Source organism: Triturus cristatus, chromosome 2_1, assembly GCF_964204655.1.
Source record: "Triturus cristatus chromosome 2_1, aTriCri1.1, whole genome shotgun sequence".
NCBI lineage: Eukaryota > Metazoa > Chordata > Amphibia > Caudata > Salamandridae > Triturus > Triturus cristatus.
The window spans coordinates 263055713-263071748 of NC_140581.1; the positions used below are offsets into that span (position 1 = coordinate 263055713).

Consider the following 16036-nt stretch of genomic DNA (forward strand, 5'->3'; position numbering starts at 1 on the left):
AGAGCGCCGGTGTCATTGTTCAAACATTTACGCTGGACTGGCATATGCTAGGTCGGCCCACCCCGCTTACGCTTACAGGGGGGATGACAAAGCTACATGTCCCAGGTCTTCCCTGTAGGGATCTGCTGATCACAGGTCTAGTTGACAGCATGCCACAGCCACTCCCTCACGGCTGGTGTACACCCACACCACACCCATCCAGCACAAGCATCACAGCACATGTGACCCTGCCAATAAAAAGGCCCGGGCGCACGTGCTCGACGCCATTTCCAGCCTCTCTCGGGGTGTATCCGTGTGGTGTGCATGTAGGCATGGGGTCCAAGGGGCCTGCGACATCACATTCTGCAGGCCCGGAGGTGACATGATGGCGTCCGCATCACAATACCCAATCATAGAGGGTCCATGACTTGCAGGGCATAGACTTGGTGGCACCGAATACACTGCGGCCGGCACAGGCACACCACCACGGGACGGTGACTTTGGGTGCACTGAGGTAGAGGCACCTTAAAAGTGCTGAGCGGGTGTGCAGCCTGCGATGATGCCCCGTCCCGGCAGTCCGAACTGCTCAGGTTTTGTGTGCCCTGCTGGACCGCAGTGTAGGCCTGAGCCAGCGGGCAGCGCGGGCCTACCGCCACGTGATCAGAGTTAGTGGCACCTCAAGGGCTGAGCGGGTATGCCGCCTGCGATGATGTCCTGTGCATTGGTATGTCCTCTGCCATGGCGAAATCAAGACGCAGCATCAAATGTGAGACCTGGTGGCCTACGGAGCGGGGCTGCATGATGTGGAGGGTGCCATGTCCGCGGGCCCCGGGCTTGTGGCTTGCAGCGGCACGTGGTGGGCCCTCTTTTCTACACGCCGGTGGCGGAAGGTGAGCAGTGAGGCCTGGGTGTGCTTGGGCGGGCATTCACCGCTGGGCGGCAGTAGGGGTGGGGTACCTCTGCCTGGGTGAACAAGGGCGGGCAGGCGATGATGTCCTGTGCAATTGTATGTACTGTGCCATTCATGTATCTGGACACTGTTTCAGATGACGGGTCTATCTCAGGTGTGTGACCTGGTGAACTGCACTACATACTGACATGTGGTTGGAGACACACCGGTGGCAGCAGGTGACCAGTGCGGCCTGGGTGCCCAGTGTCTGCACTCTCTCTCCTTGTCCCTCTCTTCTTCTCTCTCTCTCTCTCTCTCTCCCCCTCTCTGTCTGTTTATCTCTCTCTCTCTCTCCCTCTCTGTCCGTCTATCTCTCTCTCCCCCTCTCTCTGTCTATATCTCTCTCCCCCTCTCTGTCCGTCTATCTCTCTCGCCCTCTCTTCCTCTCCCTCTCCTTCGCTCTCTCTCTGTCCCTTGATTTGCGCAGGACACACCTTCCCATCATGATTTTTGACTTGCAGGCTGTGACCTACAGATAGTCCAGAGGGGAGCCGCTATGTGTCGTCAATTCTGTTCGGTGTTTATTTTAATACATTTTCATTTGTCGCTTAGAAGGTGGATATGTGATGCTCATTTTTGTGACAACACATGCGTGTCACCAGATGTGATTGCGCGACATCAGGCGGATTATTTGGTACATGATTCAGTGTAGTTGATGTGGCATGTCTTTGGCCGTGTGGGGGTGCCGGGAGGGGTGGTCCTGGGGGTGGTGGCAGTGGGTGTTGTTGCCCTATTGGGGCTCCGGGCTGCATGGTCAGTTGCCCGGGTGCATCTGTTGTTCTTTATGTTTGGCTCTGGGCTGGGCTCCCTTTTGGGGTGCAGGCTGTGGTCTGACTTTGGACCAGGTCTGAGCAGGTGTTGGTTTCCTGGTGCTAACGCGCCTTATCGCCTGTTTTGTGTTCTTATCGCCGATGTATCTGGTCGTTGAGAATGTTGAGGAGTGGTGTTGCGGCTTTTCGCACGGGAACACCTACTCTGCATCTCATTAGTGATAGTTGCGGGGGTCTTCTGTGGCGATGTTTTTTGCGGCTGCTATCGCAGGTAAACTGGTGCTATGGGCTTTTAGCACCAGCTTGTGAATGGGGCGATACATTTATTGCGACTTTGGCTGCAATAAAGTGTCGGTAACACGGCAATAGCTCCTTGAGAATCTGCCCCAGTGTGTCTATAGCCCTGGCCTCAGTGACGACACAAGTAGAGTTGTTAAAGCCCTTATGGTGGAAAAGCAAAACACCTTACTTTGCAACAAAACCACTCAGAGGCTTGCATTGTTACATTACAGGAAGCAGTCTTACACCCATCAGAGTGGCAGTAACACAGTAGCACCTCTCAGTGACCAGAAGTCCCCTGTCACAGAACAGCAGCCTGACACTACTGGTGGCACTTGCATACCCCTCACAAACTAACAGTCATACATTACCAATATCACTATCACACACCACATAGACTAAACATCACACATCATAACACGACCCTTACACCCCTTAAAGAACAGCTGACATTCAACTGGAAGTATTCTCATACCCTCCACAGCCTAGCAGTCACAGACTACCTTCAACTCTCTCACACTCCTCACAGACTAGCAGTCACACAGATTGGAGGCACTCTTATCAAATTCCTCACTCTGGGGCTGATTACGATGGCGTAACGATCGCCACCGCAGGCAGACTTTTACGCCATCGTAACGTGAATTACCCACTGCCATATTACGATGGCGTTTAGTATTGTGGTGGACGGAAGTCCGTCCGTCACTTTTCTGCCAGTCGGCAATCGTTACGATTGCTGGCCTGGCGGAACTGGGGCTCAAATATGGTGGCGGTGCCTAGCAGGCACCGTCATCCATATTAGGATGTTGAGTTTTCAAGGCCTTCCATGGCGGAATCGGCTGGCGGGGATTTGTTATGGGGGCACGTTGTGGGCCCCCAGGGGGTGGGAAGTGCACTTGGGGGGTACCTAAGGTACGCCCCTACATGTCCATGCACAAGGTGGCAGGCACCACGTGGTGTCTGCCACGTTGTGCATGGAAATGCACAACATGGCATTTTACCATTGTGGCGGGTGCTGCAGCCAGCAGCACCCGCCACAATGTTAAAATGCCAGATGCGACCGCCGTGGTGGCGGTCTCTACATCATGATCAGGGGTGCGGGAGCACCGCATGGCAGGCGGGCGGTCCCGTTCCCGCTAGGATGGCGGGCGGACTCAGGTTCGCCCGCAATCCTAATAGGCCCCTAAGTATCAGCAAAAACTGGCTGATAACGAAAGTGTCTCTTCATTCATTGGTGAATTTGTGTGTGTAAAACTGTGGACAGTGAGTGGGTGAATGCTAGAATGAGACATTGAGTGGAATGAGTGCATGGATGATAATTGGTTGAGTCAAAGATGGAAGCATTGAGGCCCTTTCAGTGATAAGCTAGACTTATTGGCTTGTTTATAATGTCTATTGACATTTCTACCAATTTGACAATTTTAATAATAAACTGCATGATTACTTAAAATCTTTACAGTATAAGATAAAATAAAATAAAAAAAACTGATAAGGGGAGGCACATGAAAGTTCGGTAGAGTCAATACATGTACCAAGGGCTGTTGATGAAAGATGGATTCTTCGTGGGTCTTTAAACCAGCCCAGGTTAGATAACTGGGGCAGAGGGCTTCCAGTTACTTTGCAGGCAGTGCCGTTAAGTGGGAGTCGAGTGCCATTTTTACCTGGTGTATAAATTTCGCAACTCTGGCTATCAAACAGGTCGTGGAGACTGAGAGGCACCAGTCCGAAGCCTCTCTGCAAGTTCTATAGTCCGTATTCCGTAAAATCGGAAGCAGCAAACGATGGCGATCATTGGCCAGCTTTGTGCAGCAGCACAGCAAGTGTAGCCAGGATTCTCTGCGGTAATTGCATAGACGACAGGCCAGGGTGCCATCCGTACGGGCCCATTTGGGGTTGAAGTCCATGATCCTGAGGGCCAAAAGTCGAAAGTACAAAATTTTCTTTCTCGCGCAAGTGGATACTGGATCTTGCAGGTAAGGTTGGGGTTTACCTGGAATATATGATTTGTCCAGGGCCTGAGTTAGTGGATTTTGCCGAAGAGATGCAAGGTCAAGACCAAAGGAGATGATCCGGACTTGGCGCTTAACTGCTTGGGCCCAGGCTGAGAAAGGAATTTCGTGCAGGGGCAAACTCCTTCTTTCGATTTTCAATGCTGCAATAGCTTGTCCTAGCTTTGAGTACCAGGGGGAGCCCACCTCATCAAAGATTGATTTTAGGGAGTGCTTTAGCGAATGTTCTGGTGCTTTCAATACTCTAATATAGAGTTTTAAAAGGTCCCCCAGTAATTCCAGCTCAGGTCGCTTAAGGCCTATTTCTAGCCTTAATCTGGTGTTCCTTGCGTATCTAGGGGCCTGTAGCACCGTCTTATAGGCTTTCGCTTGGGCCGCGTTTACCACTTTGTCAAATGCACCAGGGTAGGCTATATGCCCATATGCAATGGCAGGGATCAGTTTTGCCCGGAGCACTGTCAACATTGGTTCTGCTGAGGGACTGTCCAAGCGGTGGCATAAGCGTCTTAGCGACAGAATGGTTTTGTTAATTTTAGGTTTAAGCTCCTTCAGATGTTTGACTGCAGAGGCACTCTCAGAGACCCAGGTGCCCAGATAGTTGTAGGATGGGGCAGTGACGATACGGTGCTCCCCCAGAGACCATGAAGCTTCTTTTTTGAGGGGGTATTTGCCAAAAATGACGATTTTGGTCTTGCTCACGTTGATCCGTAGGTCATTTGACTTATTGTATAGGGCCAAACTGCTTAAGGCTCTTTGGAGCCCCACCCTAGTGTGGTCCATGATCACCGTGTCGTCTGCATACTGGAGTGTTCCCAAGACGAGCCTCCCCAGTTTTGGAGGTGCTAAGTTGGCATCTTTCAGAGCTAACCCCATGTCCGCAGTATACAAGTTGAAAAGCATGGGGGCCAAGACGCACCCCTGCTTGAGGCCCGAGTTGGTTTCAATTCTTTCAGTTGTTATTGTGGGGCATAGCTTCACCTTGACCCAGGTGCCCTCATAGAGCGCTTTTATAGCTTTTAGCAGAGCCTGTGGTAGCCCCCACGAGTCAAGTTTTGCCCAAAGCCGGCCCCTGTTCACTCGGTCAAAGGCTGTGGAGTAGTCTATGAAACAGCAGAACAGGGGCGGTTTGTTCCTCGTATTGGCCTTCTTCGCAAGGTAGGAAAGGGCTAGGATGTTGTCAAGAGTTGAGCTATGGGCCCTAAAGCCGGTCTGTGTGGGCGGAAGAATGCCGTTCTTGTCCACCCAAACCTCCAGATTCCTGAGAAGAAGGCGGGCATATATCTTTGCTTCTATGTCGAGGAGAGCTATCAGCCTGTAATTGGCCGGGTTCGTGTGGTCCCCCTTTTTATGGATGGGGAATAGAATAGAACCTTTCCAAGAGGATGGCAACATTGCCGTGGCAAAAGAATGGTTAAATAAAGGGGTGAGTCTGGATGCAAAAAAGGCTGAGGCGGTTTTCAGAACCTGGGCCGGAATCCCATTTGGGCCTGGAGCGCCGTCAGTTCTTATGGCCTTGATGCACTTTAGTACCTCCATTTCTGTGAATGATCCGGTGCAGGTCGAGTTTACGCCTTCTGATGTAGCTCTTTCGGGTACGATAATATCCGCCGCCACCTTGGACCACGCACGGCTTCCTGCAGTGGCCTGATTTGACTCGCAGGTATACAGCCCCTTGGCATACTGTTCCCACGCTTTCCCTGCAACACTATTTTCCTTTTGCTCTCCTCTGGGGGTCAGACTGTTAATGAAACGCCAAAGCTTGCTATTGTCATTACCTTTAATTAAGGAGAACACAGTCAACCAATTCTGTTCAGTCTGCAGTTTTTTGTGGGCCCAGACTTTCTTTTTATAGTCTGTTCGCAGAGCAGCAATGGAGTATCTCCCTGACAAATGAGTGCCTTTCTTTTGTGCCCTGATTGCCTTATTTAGAGCACGCTTACACTGTGACAGGCACCACGATGTTGCACGGCGAGGATCAGAGTGGAATTGGCGACTTCTTGGATGAAGGTTATTGCCCAGATGTTCCAATAAGTCGGAGGTCAGAGTTTCCCAGAGGTGGATGATGTTCTTAGTTTGAACTGGGTTAGGTTCTTCCTCCCTTCTAGCTACATATTCTAGCAGGCTATGACTGAGATTGGTTGACCATTTTATTCTTTTAAGCACATTGTGATGTTCCTCCCCCGTGGTAGTTCCAATAACTGCATGTAAGTCTGCTTGGACCCGCGCCAGATTGAATGTGGCGCGGAGGGGCCTATGATCGCTTTCCTCTCTGTCGTCCACAGTGAAGTTGCAAAGATTGTGGGCAAGCCCTTCATTGATAAAGATGTAGTCTATAGTAGAGACATTTCTAAAGGTCGGAATGGTGGTCCATTCAGGTTGGGTCTTTTTTTGTATTCTATGGGTGGAGTGCAGCTTAAAATTTGCGAGAAATTCAGTCAGTGGGACTGACTTCTTGCTTGATGAAGACTCCGAAATTAAACCCAAGCCTCTGTGATTGAAGTCGCCCGCGATTATTACGTCTTGGTCCTTCCAATTTATTAAAAGATCTTCCAAAATTGAAATAAGTGATTCCATGGCCTGGGAGGATTGATACTTAATTGGGTTGAAATAACAATTAATTAGTAGAAAGGGGCGAGATTTTCGACCCGATGACAACCCACTGATTAGGATGGCTTGAAGATCAGGAGACCCCAACTTTAATTCAGTTGTGTTAATTTTGCACGCGTGACTTACGTAGATAGAGAGGCCCCCTGACGGGCGTCCAAAGATTTCTACCATGTGCAACTGTTTACAACACATTTAGTTATTTCCTAGTACATATCTTCCCCTGTCTTTACTCCTGTTTCATAAAATGCAGAAGGGCTGGTAATGTCAGTCTCTACCCTGTTCTCCTGAGCAGTGAGATCTTTTGTTGAGAAAATATATATATTTTCTACTTTTGCTTGCAATAGCTTTACACGATTGGATGAATGGGTACGGATAATCCTTTAGGCCTTAAAGAACTGAAGACCTGATATGACATGAATACAGCCAAGTTAGCGCTTGTTTCCAGGTAACATTAGTAGAAATCGCCCTGTGCTTCACTGATGGTGTGGCATTAGCTTTAGCAGAAACTGTAGAAGAGGCATTTGAATCTGATTATGAAATGTAAAACCCAGTCAATATATATAGCTGACATTTTACTCACGCCAAGTGTCTTTCATCTCAAACACTGTGTAACAATGATACAAAAAACATCTGGGCTCTGTCAATCTACAGATAGAAAGCAATCTACAGAGGGCCTGCAGTGCTTACGCTTGGGTCGGAGGATTCTCAGAGGTTTGCGCGTGGGCTGGAATAAGGCGCGGGTTGGGGTTTATTGTACGCTGTGTTTACCAGGTGTAATGAAATCCGCAACATTACTCCCCCAAAACCTTTAAACCTTCTGGAATTTCGCAGACAAGGTGATCCTGTGATCGTTTTAGTGCGCGAGCGCCGATGTCTGCGTGGTATTCTCTATCACTAGAGGAAACTTGAACCAGGCGCACCCAATTAATTACGTGTCACGGGTGTTGGATTTCATCAACTGCAATGAACACTGAAAACTTCAGAGGGGCATTGCTGGCACACACATAAAAGCGGGCGCCTTATGAATTGAACATAAAAGAGGCTTGGACGTTGCAGTAACACGCATATCTGCCACAAAACGGGTACAAATGACACTCAAAGTTACACTGGGCCGCCTTTTACAGTGGCAGATTGAAAAGCAGAGAGTGTATTGCTTCTACAGACCCACAGATCGTAGGAGAAATTGCACAAATTAACAATGTCATTCTCTTCTGCCTTCCGATTAGTTGGGTGCAACCTCCCCTTCTCTTACAGGATATCGTATGCTAGTGGGTCGTATTGCTGCAGCCTGTTATGGCGCTGTTCGACGGGTATCGCCCCTTTCACTCTGTATTAATTCAAACCATCACTCCGCTCCCTTTCGGCGAGACAGGGACACTTCCTGAATAATCCAGGAGTGGTATTTGCATGTGGCGCGTGAGCTGGCACGGGTCTCCCTGCCTGCTGAGGGCCACCTGCACCCGTGCCAGCGGCAGGCCTCAGTGCTTGCCAATAAGGTCACGCAGGCTTAGCTACACCATGGCAGAGACTAATCCTCATTGGTTTTGCCTGCTAAGCACAAGACTGTTTCCATGGCAACACAGCTGCAGTTGCCACGGCGTCTACATGCACATTCGATGTCAAGGTCTGGGGATGGCCTGACGTAGCCTGATGCTCCAAGTTATTTTCTGAAAAAAATACACCTTTATGACAGAACGAAATCCCTTTCTGAAAGGAAGAAATCCCTACAGTCCCGAGCGACCCTCTTCCATTACTGCTTCGATACAAAACTAGGGGCATATCAACAAGGGCTTTATCTCTGCTTTTTTGGCTTTAAAAGCCAAAAAAGCAGAGATAAAACTAGCACCCGATCAACAACCGGGTGCTAACATGCAAATTTGCATGTTAGAACCCTTTTACTCTACGCTTCCCCTTGCATCTCTAATGAGATGCAAAGGGGGCGTTCCAGAGTAAAATAATAGGAGAAATGTCGCTAAGCGACATTTCTCCTATCGTCAAGAATGTCGCTAACCCTGTTAGAGACAAAAAAAGCAGCGCTAACCGCGGTTAACGCTGCTTTTTTACGTCTGGTATTTTTCTGACTTAGCCATGATATCCTATGGAAGGAGGATATCATGGCTAAGTTTGTCTGTCCCTATCAACAAGCTAACGTGAGATTATCGCTGGGTTTCCAGCGATAATCTCACGTTAGCCACTTAGCGTGAGGATTTTTATCGCTATTGAGATAAGCGTTGCTAATAGCACGCTATCTCAGCGATAAAAATCAACGCTAGCCGGCGATAATTATCCTAGCGCTAAGTGCGCTTAGCGATTATTATCGCTGGTTGTTGTTGATATGCCCCTAACTTTTTTCATCAAGCAAAAACAACAGCATAAGCAAACAGACCAAAGGGCATATTATCAAGCACAGCGTTAAAATTATCGCCATTTTAGCGGCAGAAAACTGCCGCTAAAGCAGCGATAATGGGCTTGATAATATGCCGTAGAGAATTCCAATAGAAGCCCATGTTGACACCAGAACATGGGCTTCTATGGGAATTCTCAAGGGCATATTATCAAGCCCATTACCACCGCTTTAGCGGCAGTTTTCTGCCGCTAAAGCGGCGATAATTTTAATGCCGTTTCTTGATAATATGCCACCAAATTAGTTAGAGGATGTGGTGTAACAGTCACAGCTGGCGGCTTTGAAACTGGGAAAACAGTTTAGAGTCTGGCCGTCGGCTCAACATCCTGAGATTCTGGCCAAATCCCCCGTGCCTACCAAAAAACATGAATGTGTCCGCATGTAAAGGACTACAATACATTCGGATCGACTTCGCTATTTAAAACAGCCCAAAAAAAAAGAAAAAAGTTCAACTCTAAGAGGCTTTTTAAGAGAGCCCTGCATCACTTTTGCAGCACGTAAAGTGGTAAATGCATGACGCAGGGCTCTCATGAAGATTTATGAAGTCACGCAAAGCCACCCTGCGTGTTCTTGAGTGTCCTCATAAATCATCACTGAGGTGATGCAGGACATATTGCTGCTTCACCTTTCTCTGGGCCCAGGAGGCATTCCATGAGTATTGCAGTGGATTTTCTTACGCAACATCCATGGAATTTGATACTGCCCAGATTTACAAAAGTATGTAAACCCGGCGAAGTGCCACATCCATACTCCTCCCGAGGCGAGGAGTAAGAACTAGAAATAACTTCCTCATTCCACAAGTTGAAAAATGCCTCTGAGGATTGTTTTTGTGCAAGAAGGTGCCCCTTCCTGCACCAAACAATCCTGCCTGCAACGGAGGCACACTGCACCATGGTGCAAGGGTGCCTACGTTGGTGCTAGTCTGCTGAAATGGCACCAGTTCAGGCATAAAGGACAAAAATGCACCGCATTGCTTAATGACCGTGCGTTCCTGCCCTTTCACTTTGGCATAGGGCAGCGCCACCCTATGCCAAAAAGTCATAAATTAAGCCCTTACATACTTATGTGCATATTATCTCTTAAGGAAGGACAGAGTGGAACAGGGATGTAATCAGATTAATGTCTATAATACGTGTGTGAGACAAGATAACTCTCAAAAAATGTACATGATGTTACACAAATGCAGCCACCACAGAAATTGAAAGAAGGCAGGGGATCCATGATGCATAATATTTTAGTAAAACCTGTTATGACGATTTCACAGTTTGCTATATCAGCTTCTAGATGTTGGAGGCGGGATTCTAATTACATGCTTGCTTTCTGAAGCATAGTGAGATTAATGTTGGGTGAAGTACACAAGGAGTGGCTAAAATGTTTCCCACAAAAGTAGAATATAGGCTTCCTATTTATGTGGCTGTGGATGCAGATCTCTCATGTAAGTATTTCTGCGTTTATCATTTTAAATAAGTATTTATTATATGTGTTATGAGTGGTGCGTATTGTTTATCCCCCAAGCAAGCTGTGCTGTATGGAAACGTCATCGAAAGCTTTGTTAATACAAGAGAGACAATGTTAATAAGGGACATGGCACAAATAGTCTGGGAACATTTGTACATGTTTGTCTTTGCATGCATCGGCGCATTAAATACAAAGCTATTGGCTTTGCCAGAGCTTGTTTTCTCTCTGTGTTTGAGACCTCTAGATTTTACCATTTTGGTCTTCGTTTTAGCATGGGGGTTCTGCATTAAGGTTAGAATTTTGAAAGAGATATGACCAATTCAATTTGTGGAGAGTTACAGATTTGCATGCAGTGTTTCTTTCTAAAAACGAAATCTCCCAGGAAAATCTGATCATTAGAGAAAGTGAGTTGATTAGTGCTATAAAGAAGGAATCTTTTTACTGCTAGTTGTTGAGTGCAAGATGATTGGAATGAGGAGTTAATTAAATTGCACAGTTTTCATTTAAGGAACTCCTTGTAGAGGAAGAAATAGTCTTTATGCCCTGCTTGGCAGAGGATGTTGTCTCCTAGCAATAAGAGTCGCATGGAGGATGAGCATAGCCAGATTTCGATAAATGCAATTGCATCCATGTCAGTCTTGGATGCAAGCAGAAATGCAAGTTGCATTAGAGAACACAGACATACAGGGGCTTAGTTACAAGCCCAGCGCGCCCTCCGGAACGTCACTTTTTGTGATGTTCCCATGGCCACAGGGCTTAACCATATCTACAAGACCACGTAAAGCCACCCTGCATGGATTTTCATTGCCTTGTAGATATGGAGTAAGGCAAAGCAGCACAAGTCGCTGCCTTGCCTTACTCTGCATCCATGGGTGTTGCTGTGGATGTTCTCACGCAACACCCATGCACTTTGATGCTGCCCCAGGTTTACAATAGCTCGTAAACCTGGGTAAGCGCCAAAACTTGTGCTGCCCTAGAGCAGGCGCAGCGAGGAGAAATGTTTACACAGATACCCTTGCACCATGGTGCTTGGCAGTAGATTGTGTGCCGGCACAGGCAGAAGGGCAGGAATGCACCATATCTTGAAAATACAGTATATTCCTTCCCTTTCGAATTGGCTTCAGGCAGTGCCACAAAATAACCTGCTGCACTGCCCTATGCTAATTCTTTGTAAATATGCCCCATAGTTTATGAATATAGTTTTGGTTTGACCTGTAGACAATGGGTTACTGTGATGAGAGGCATAGGTTTTTCTGAGGATACTTTGGGCAGACTGATATTTTTGTTCAGGGCATCCATGTCTGGACGATGTGCTTTGTGAGATCTATGATAACAGAGTGTTCAGGTGTGGAGAATGTGTGAGTTCAAACAGCAGGTGCTGAAGGACCAAGGAGAGGAATCTTAGGGAGAAAGTTCCAGTGATAGAAGGGCATAGAGGGTAGTATTCACAAACTTTGTATCATTTTATGCAGGTAATCCACTTTCAGTTTGATGACAAGCACGTTTTTCAGAGTGGATAGGAGAATTGAGCCATGGTCAGCAGTATGTGGCTATAAGAAGTATAACGTGTCTAACTTACTTGGACCAGGTGGTTACTTGAAATAGAAAGACTGTATCAAAGGGCATTGGTAACTTCTGGGAGGACTGCTGATTTGATCCTTGACAGTATTTTGATCATTGTTGGAGTGGCCTTGATCTCCGTATGGTCAGTACTAGCTTGATTTATGCTGGCATAATGCGGTCTGGGTTTCACATCCTGATGGTTGTATGACCAATAACAAGGAGATGGGGGAATTCAGAAGGGTCAGTTAATGGTGTCTTAGTCAAAGAAAACAATAGGTAGCCCATCAATGTTAACATCCCTAGCCATTGTATGATCTTTCAGGGCTTTCAGTATATCAATGTGTTTATATGAAGTTTGGAAACCTGGTATTGGATCATGACCTTCCAAATTTCACACCTGGTGGTGAGTAGCTCACATTTCTGGTTCTGGTAACTGGAGGTAATACGTTTTTTCGTGCAAGTACATTTTGTGTTCTTTGAGTCTAACAAGAAAAAGCATAGTGTGACTGTATGTTCTTTGTAAAAAAAGAGTAGGCCAATTTTACTGGAGCTAAGTCTGAGGTTACAGTATTTGTTAATGACTATAGTTACAGTTTAGCTGCCAGTGCTCAGTTCTTATGGTATTGAGGGTAGGTTTTTATGGCCCAGGGGAACAGGACCTTTACGGTGTTGATATAAATATCCCAGAGTCTGATAACATCTCTAGCTCTCTTTAGTTAGGTTTGGTGACCATAGCAAAAGGACACAGAAATGTGTGGGCAATTGCTCTTTGTAGCAGATTTATTTCCTCAAACCCTGTGATTGTATTGTATTTATCACAACTGATAAAATCTGACTCAACAGGGTCAGATTTTATCAGCTGCAATAAATATCACACAAATTACTGGGCCATTGGTATTGACTGCCCTGTAGTTTTCTGTTGCCATTGAGTGGAGGAGAATCTGTCAGGCGTTTACTAACTTTGTGGTGGAGACCACAATACAAAGCAGCCAGACACCATTTTGAAATTTGTACCATGGTACATACCTGCACATCAAGTAATGAGCAACAGTCGCTGTGTCTCCTACGAGTCTCTCATAGCCATCAAACCAGAGGCTTTTCTGTAAAGTGACCTGCAGCCCATGAACTGTCAGCGATATAATGTCAGCAAAACCAAAAGCATCCAGCATTTAGTGACAATGAACTGGAGGCAATAGTGGATGAGAATTAGAGGGCAAAGCCCAGGTTGTTTGGCGCAGTCATCTAAGAGCAATGCATGCCAGAACTATAGACAGGATACATCCCGTTTCTAGAATGCAAAGGATACATGATGACCTATACCAATAGTGGAATTACTTGTGCTTGAAAGTCTATTCCATTATATCTAAGGCCAGACAGCATGAAATGGAAGTTGGAGGAGAGTCACCCAGACCCTTCAATCTGCGCCCTAACTCATACCTCTCATGGGAATCTATAAACTAGTGAGTTTAAGAAATCTGTGCTTTGTTGTAGAAATCTGTGCTTTGTCTGGTAAGAATGAATGCACTTGGAATGATTTTGAAGCACTTTATGTTTGAATAATTTAATTTGCATTCTGAATGTGCATTACCACTTTTTTTCTTCAAGTTTAAATTTGCCTACCTACTTCTACACTTCCACTATTGTTTTGTCTTGTTCCTGTTTAGTTGCTGTTAATTTTCTTTAAGGGGCAAAATAGTCTACTGTTATACCTAGAATCACTAACTTATCATCTTATTATTAGTATGATCTTAAGCATCAACATTTTACAAAGATGTGGCCATAATGATGACTTTCTCACACAATTGCTGTATTTGTGTTTTTTTTTTTTGTTCTCTTTAAATTGAAGATATAATAAAAGAATTGCATAAATTCTGGAAGTCAAGGTCTTGCAACTAAGAAGAAGAAACACAGGATTTGGTATTAGCACCTGTGATGCGGATGGTCAAAAAATAAGGTTAGGGAGGCTTGTCTGACACTGATTTGCAAATGATGGCTTTATGAAGGGAACATATATATATATAATAACAAAAAATAAATGTTACATGATACTTATAGTTTGGGATTACTACAGTTGTGCAACAAGAATTATAAAGTACACAAACATTAGAAATATAATAGTTATAGTGTATATTTTAAAGCACTACTGTCATACTTTATTTCATAACATATTGTATGCTTTTAATTAACATAGTACATATTAACATCACAGAAATATTAAAATAACTGTAACTTGCCATATGTAGAATAGATTAATTGATTAGAACATTATAAAAAGTCATATATGGAGCATTAAGAAACAAAAGAAACAACATAAAAAATGTATGTTTCCATTAAAAAAATTCTATACTTGCTAAATACAGACATAGTGAATTATAGTTATTGTAATGATTCCATGATGTTAATAAGTACTATGGTAATAAAAAGCATACAATAGGGTATTTCATAAAGTATGACAGTCGTGGTTTAAATTATAAACTATAACTATTATATTGCTAATGTCTGTATACGTTATGTCATGTTGTACAAATGTAGTGATCCCTAACTATAACTATCATGTAATCTTTGTTTTTTTCATGAATTTATTGGGTTGTATGGTAAAAAAAAATAAAGCGCTCTTTAACATTTAAAGTGTCATTAATTATGCCCTATTTTTGTTTTGTGTTTTATTTGGGCTACAATATTGTTGCCCAAATATGACAGGAAGTGTTAGAAATAATATAAACGCAGTTTAAAATTTTTCAAAACATTAGTACTGACCAGGTTTCAGGTTATATAGCTACATGATGTCTGTTGTATGTTTTTTTTTTTCTTCAAATTTTGGCTGTACAGCGGTACTCACTTGGTAGTACCGCAGTACTATGCAAGTGTAATATTGATTCTAATAGGCTGGTACAAGATTTTGCCAGCCAATAAGAAGTCTGTTTTTTTTCCTCTTGTTTGTGTTCTGGTGCAGAGCTACTGAGTGCTGTCCCAGCACTGCTGCATCTTATGGTGGTCTTCTACTGGAGTTGGTACGGAGATGGCTGAAAGACCTCAACCTGCTGCAGCTGCTCCAGATCTTTTGGAGGGTGAAGAAGAGGAGATTGCTCTGGAGGACCAGTAGTTAGAGCGTCTGCGCAAATTGAAGAAGTCTGTTGTCTGGCAGTACTTCTCCCTTCCACCTGGGGAGAAGAAAGTTAATACCCACCAGGTTACTTGTGCCTCTGCACCTAAGTTATTTTTCAGGGAACTGAGCAACAGTATTTCCTTGGGACCACAGGAATGCGGAAGCACATCCGCACCATGCATGCCACCTGATTGGCATGTCCCAAGAGTAGGCGTGACCTTGACTTACTAGAACTGAGCCAACAAACATCTGGTGCTTCTGTCCGCACAACACCTGCGCTTGTTGCCTTGTCTTCTGCAGTTTAGTGGCAGCCACCATCCCAGCCTTTCACCTCTGCTCCACTCACCATTTCACAAGCTGGTTCAGAGGTTCCTGTGAACTGTCTTAGCCAGGAATAGGCTGTCGTTGAGCCACATTCAGGTATAGCAAGACAGTTATCATGGCACGGGAGAGCGATTTGAACATTTGTCATGAGCTGCTTCTTGCTCACCGTTGTCTTTCTCAGAACCCGTATTTTTTTTTCCAGGTCATGTTTTACACCCTGTTGGGTGCATTTTGGTTTTCCTGTTTTATATTGTCACGTTAATATACAATTCCTTCCCCACAAAAAAAGAACCCTCCCCCCAAAAACCCAGAAAGAAGAAAAAACAGTTCTTAGAGCTATTTCCAACAGCAATTTAGTAAAGAGCTGCGTGCCATTGCTAATATTTCGCTTACAGGTAATGGCAGTACATGATTGCAATTACCAAGTGAACAGGAACGTACGTGATTGGTAAGTGTCCATAAAAAAGAAAAACAATCACAATAAGAAATGGTGTTTTACAGAAAGATTATTTCGGAATACATTTCCAAGTTCTTTGTGCTTTTCAAGGTGTGGCTACATTTTCTCCCATACCGTTGGAGCAACCTTTCTGT

General features: G+C 45.2%; 1 long non-coding RNA gene across 1 annotated transcript in view; it reads left to right on the forward strand.

Annotated features, from left to right (window-relative positions):
• LOC146864071 (uncharacterized) overlaps positions 1–15828 on the forward strand; it is an 86528-nt gene extending 70700 nt beyond the window's left edge. The window contains exon 3 of the long non-coding RNA XR_014976606.1: positions 14969–15828. This is a non-coding gene — a long non-coding RNA (uncharacterized LOC146864071). The remainder of the gene's footprint in view (positions 1–14968) is intronic.
• Positions 15829–16036: the final 208 nt, after the last annotated feature.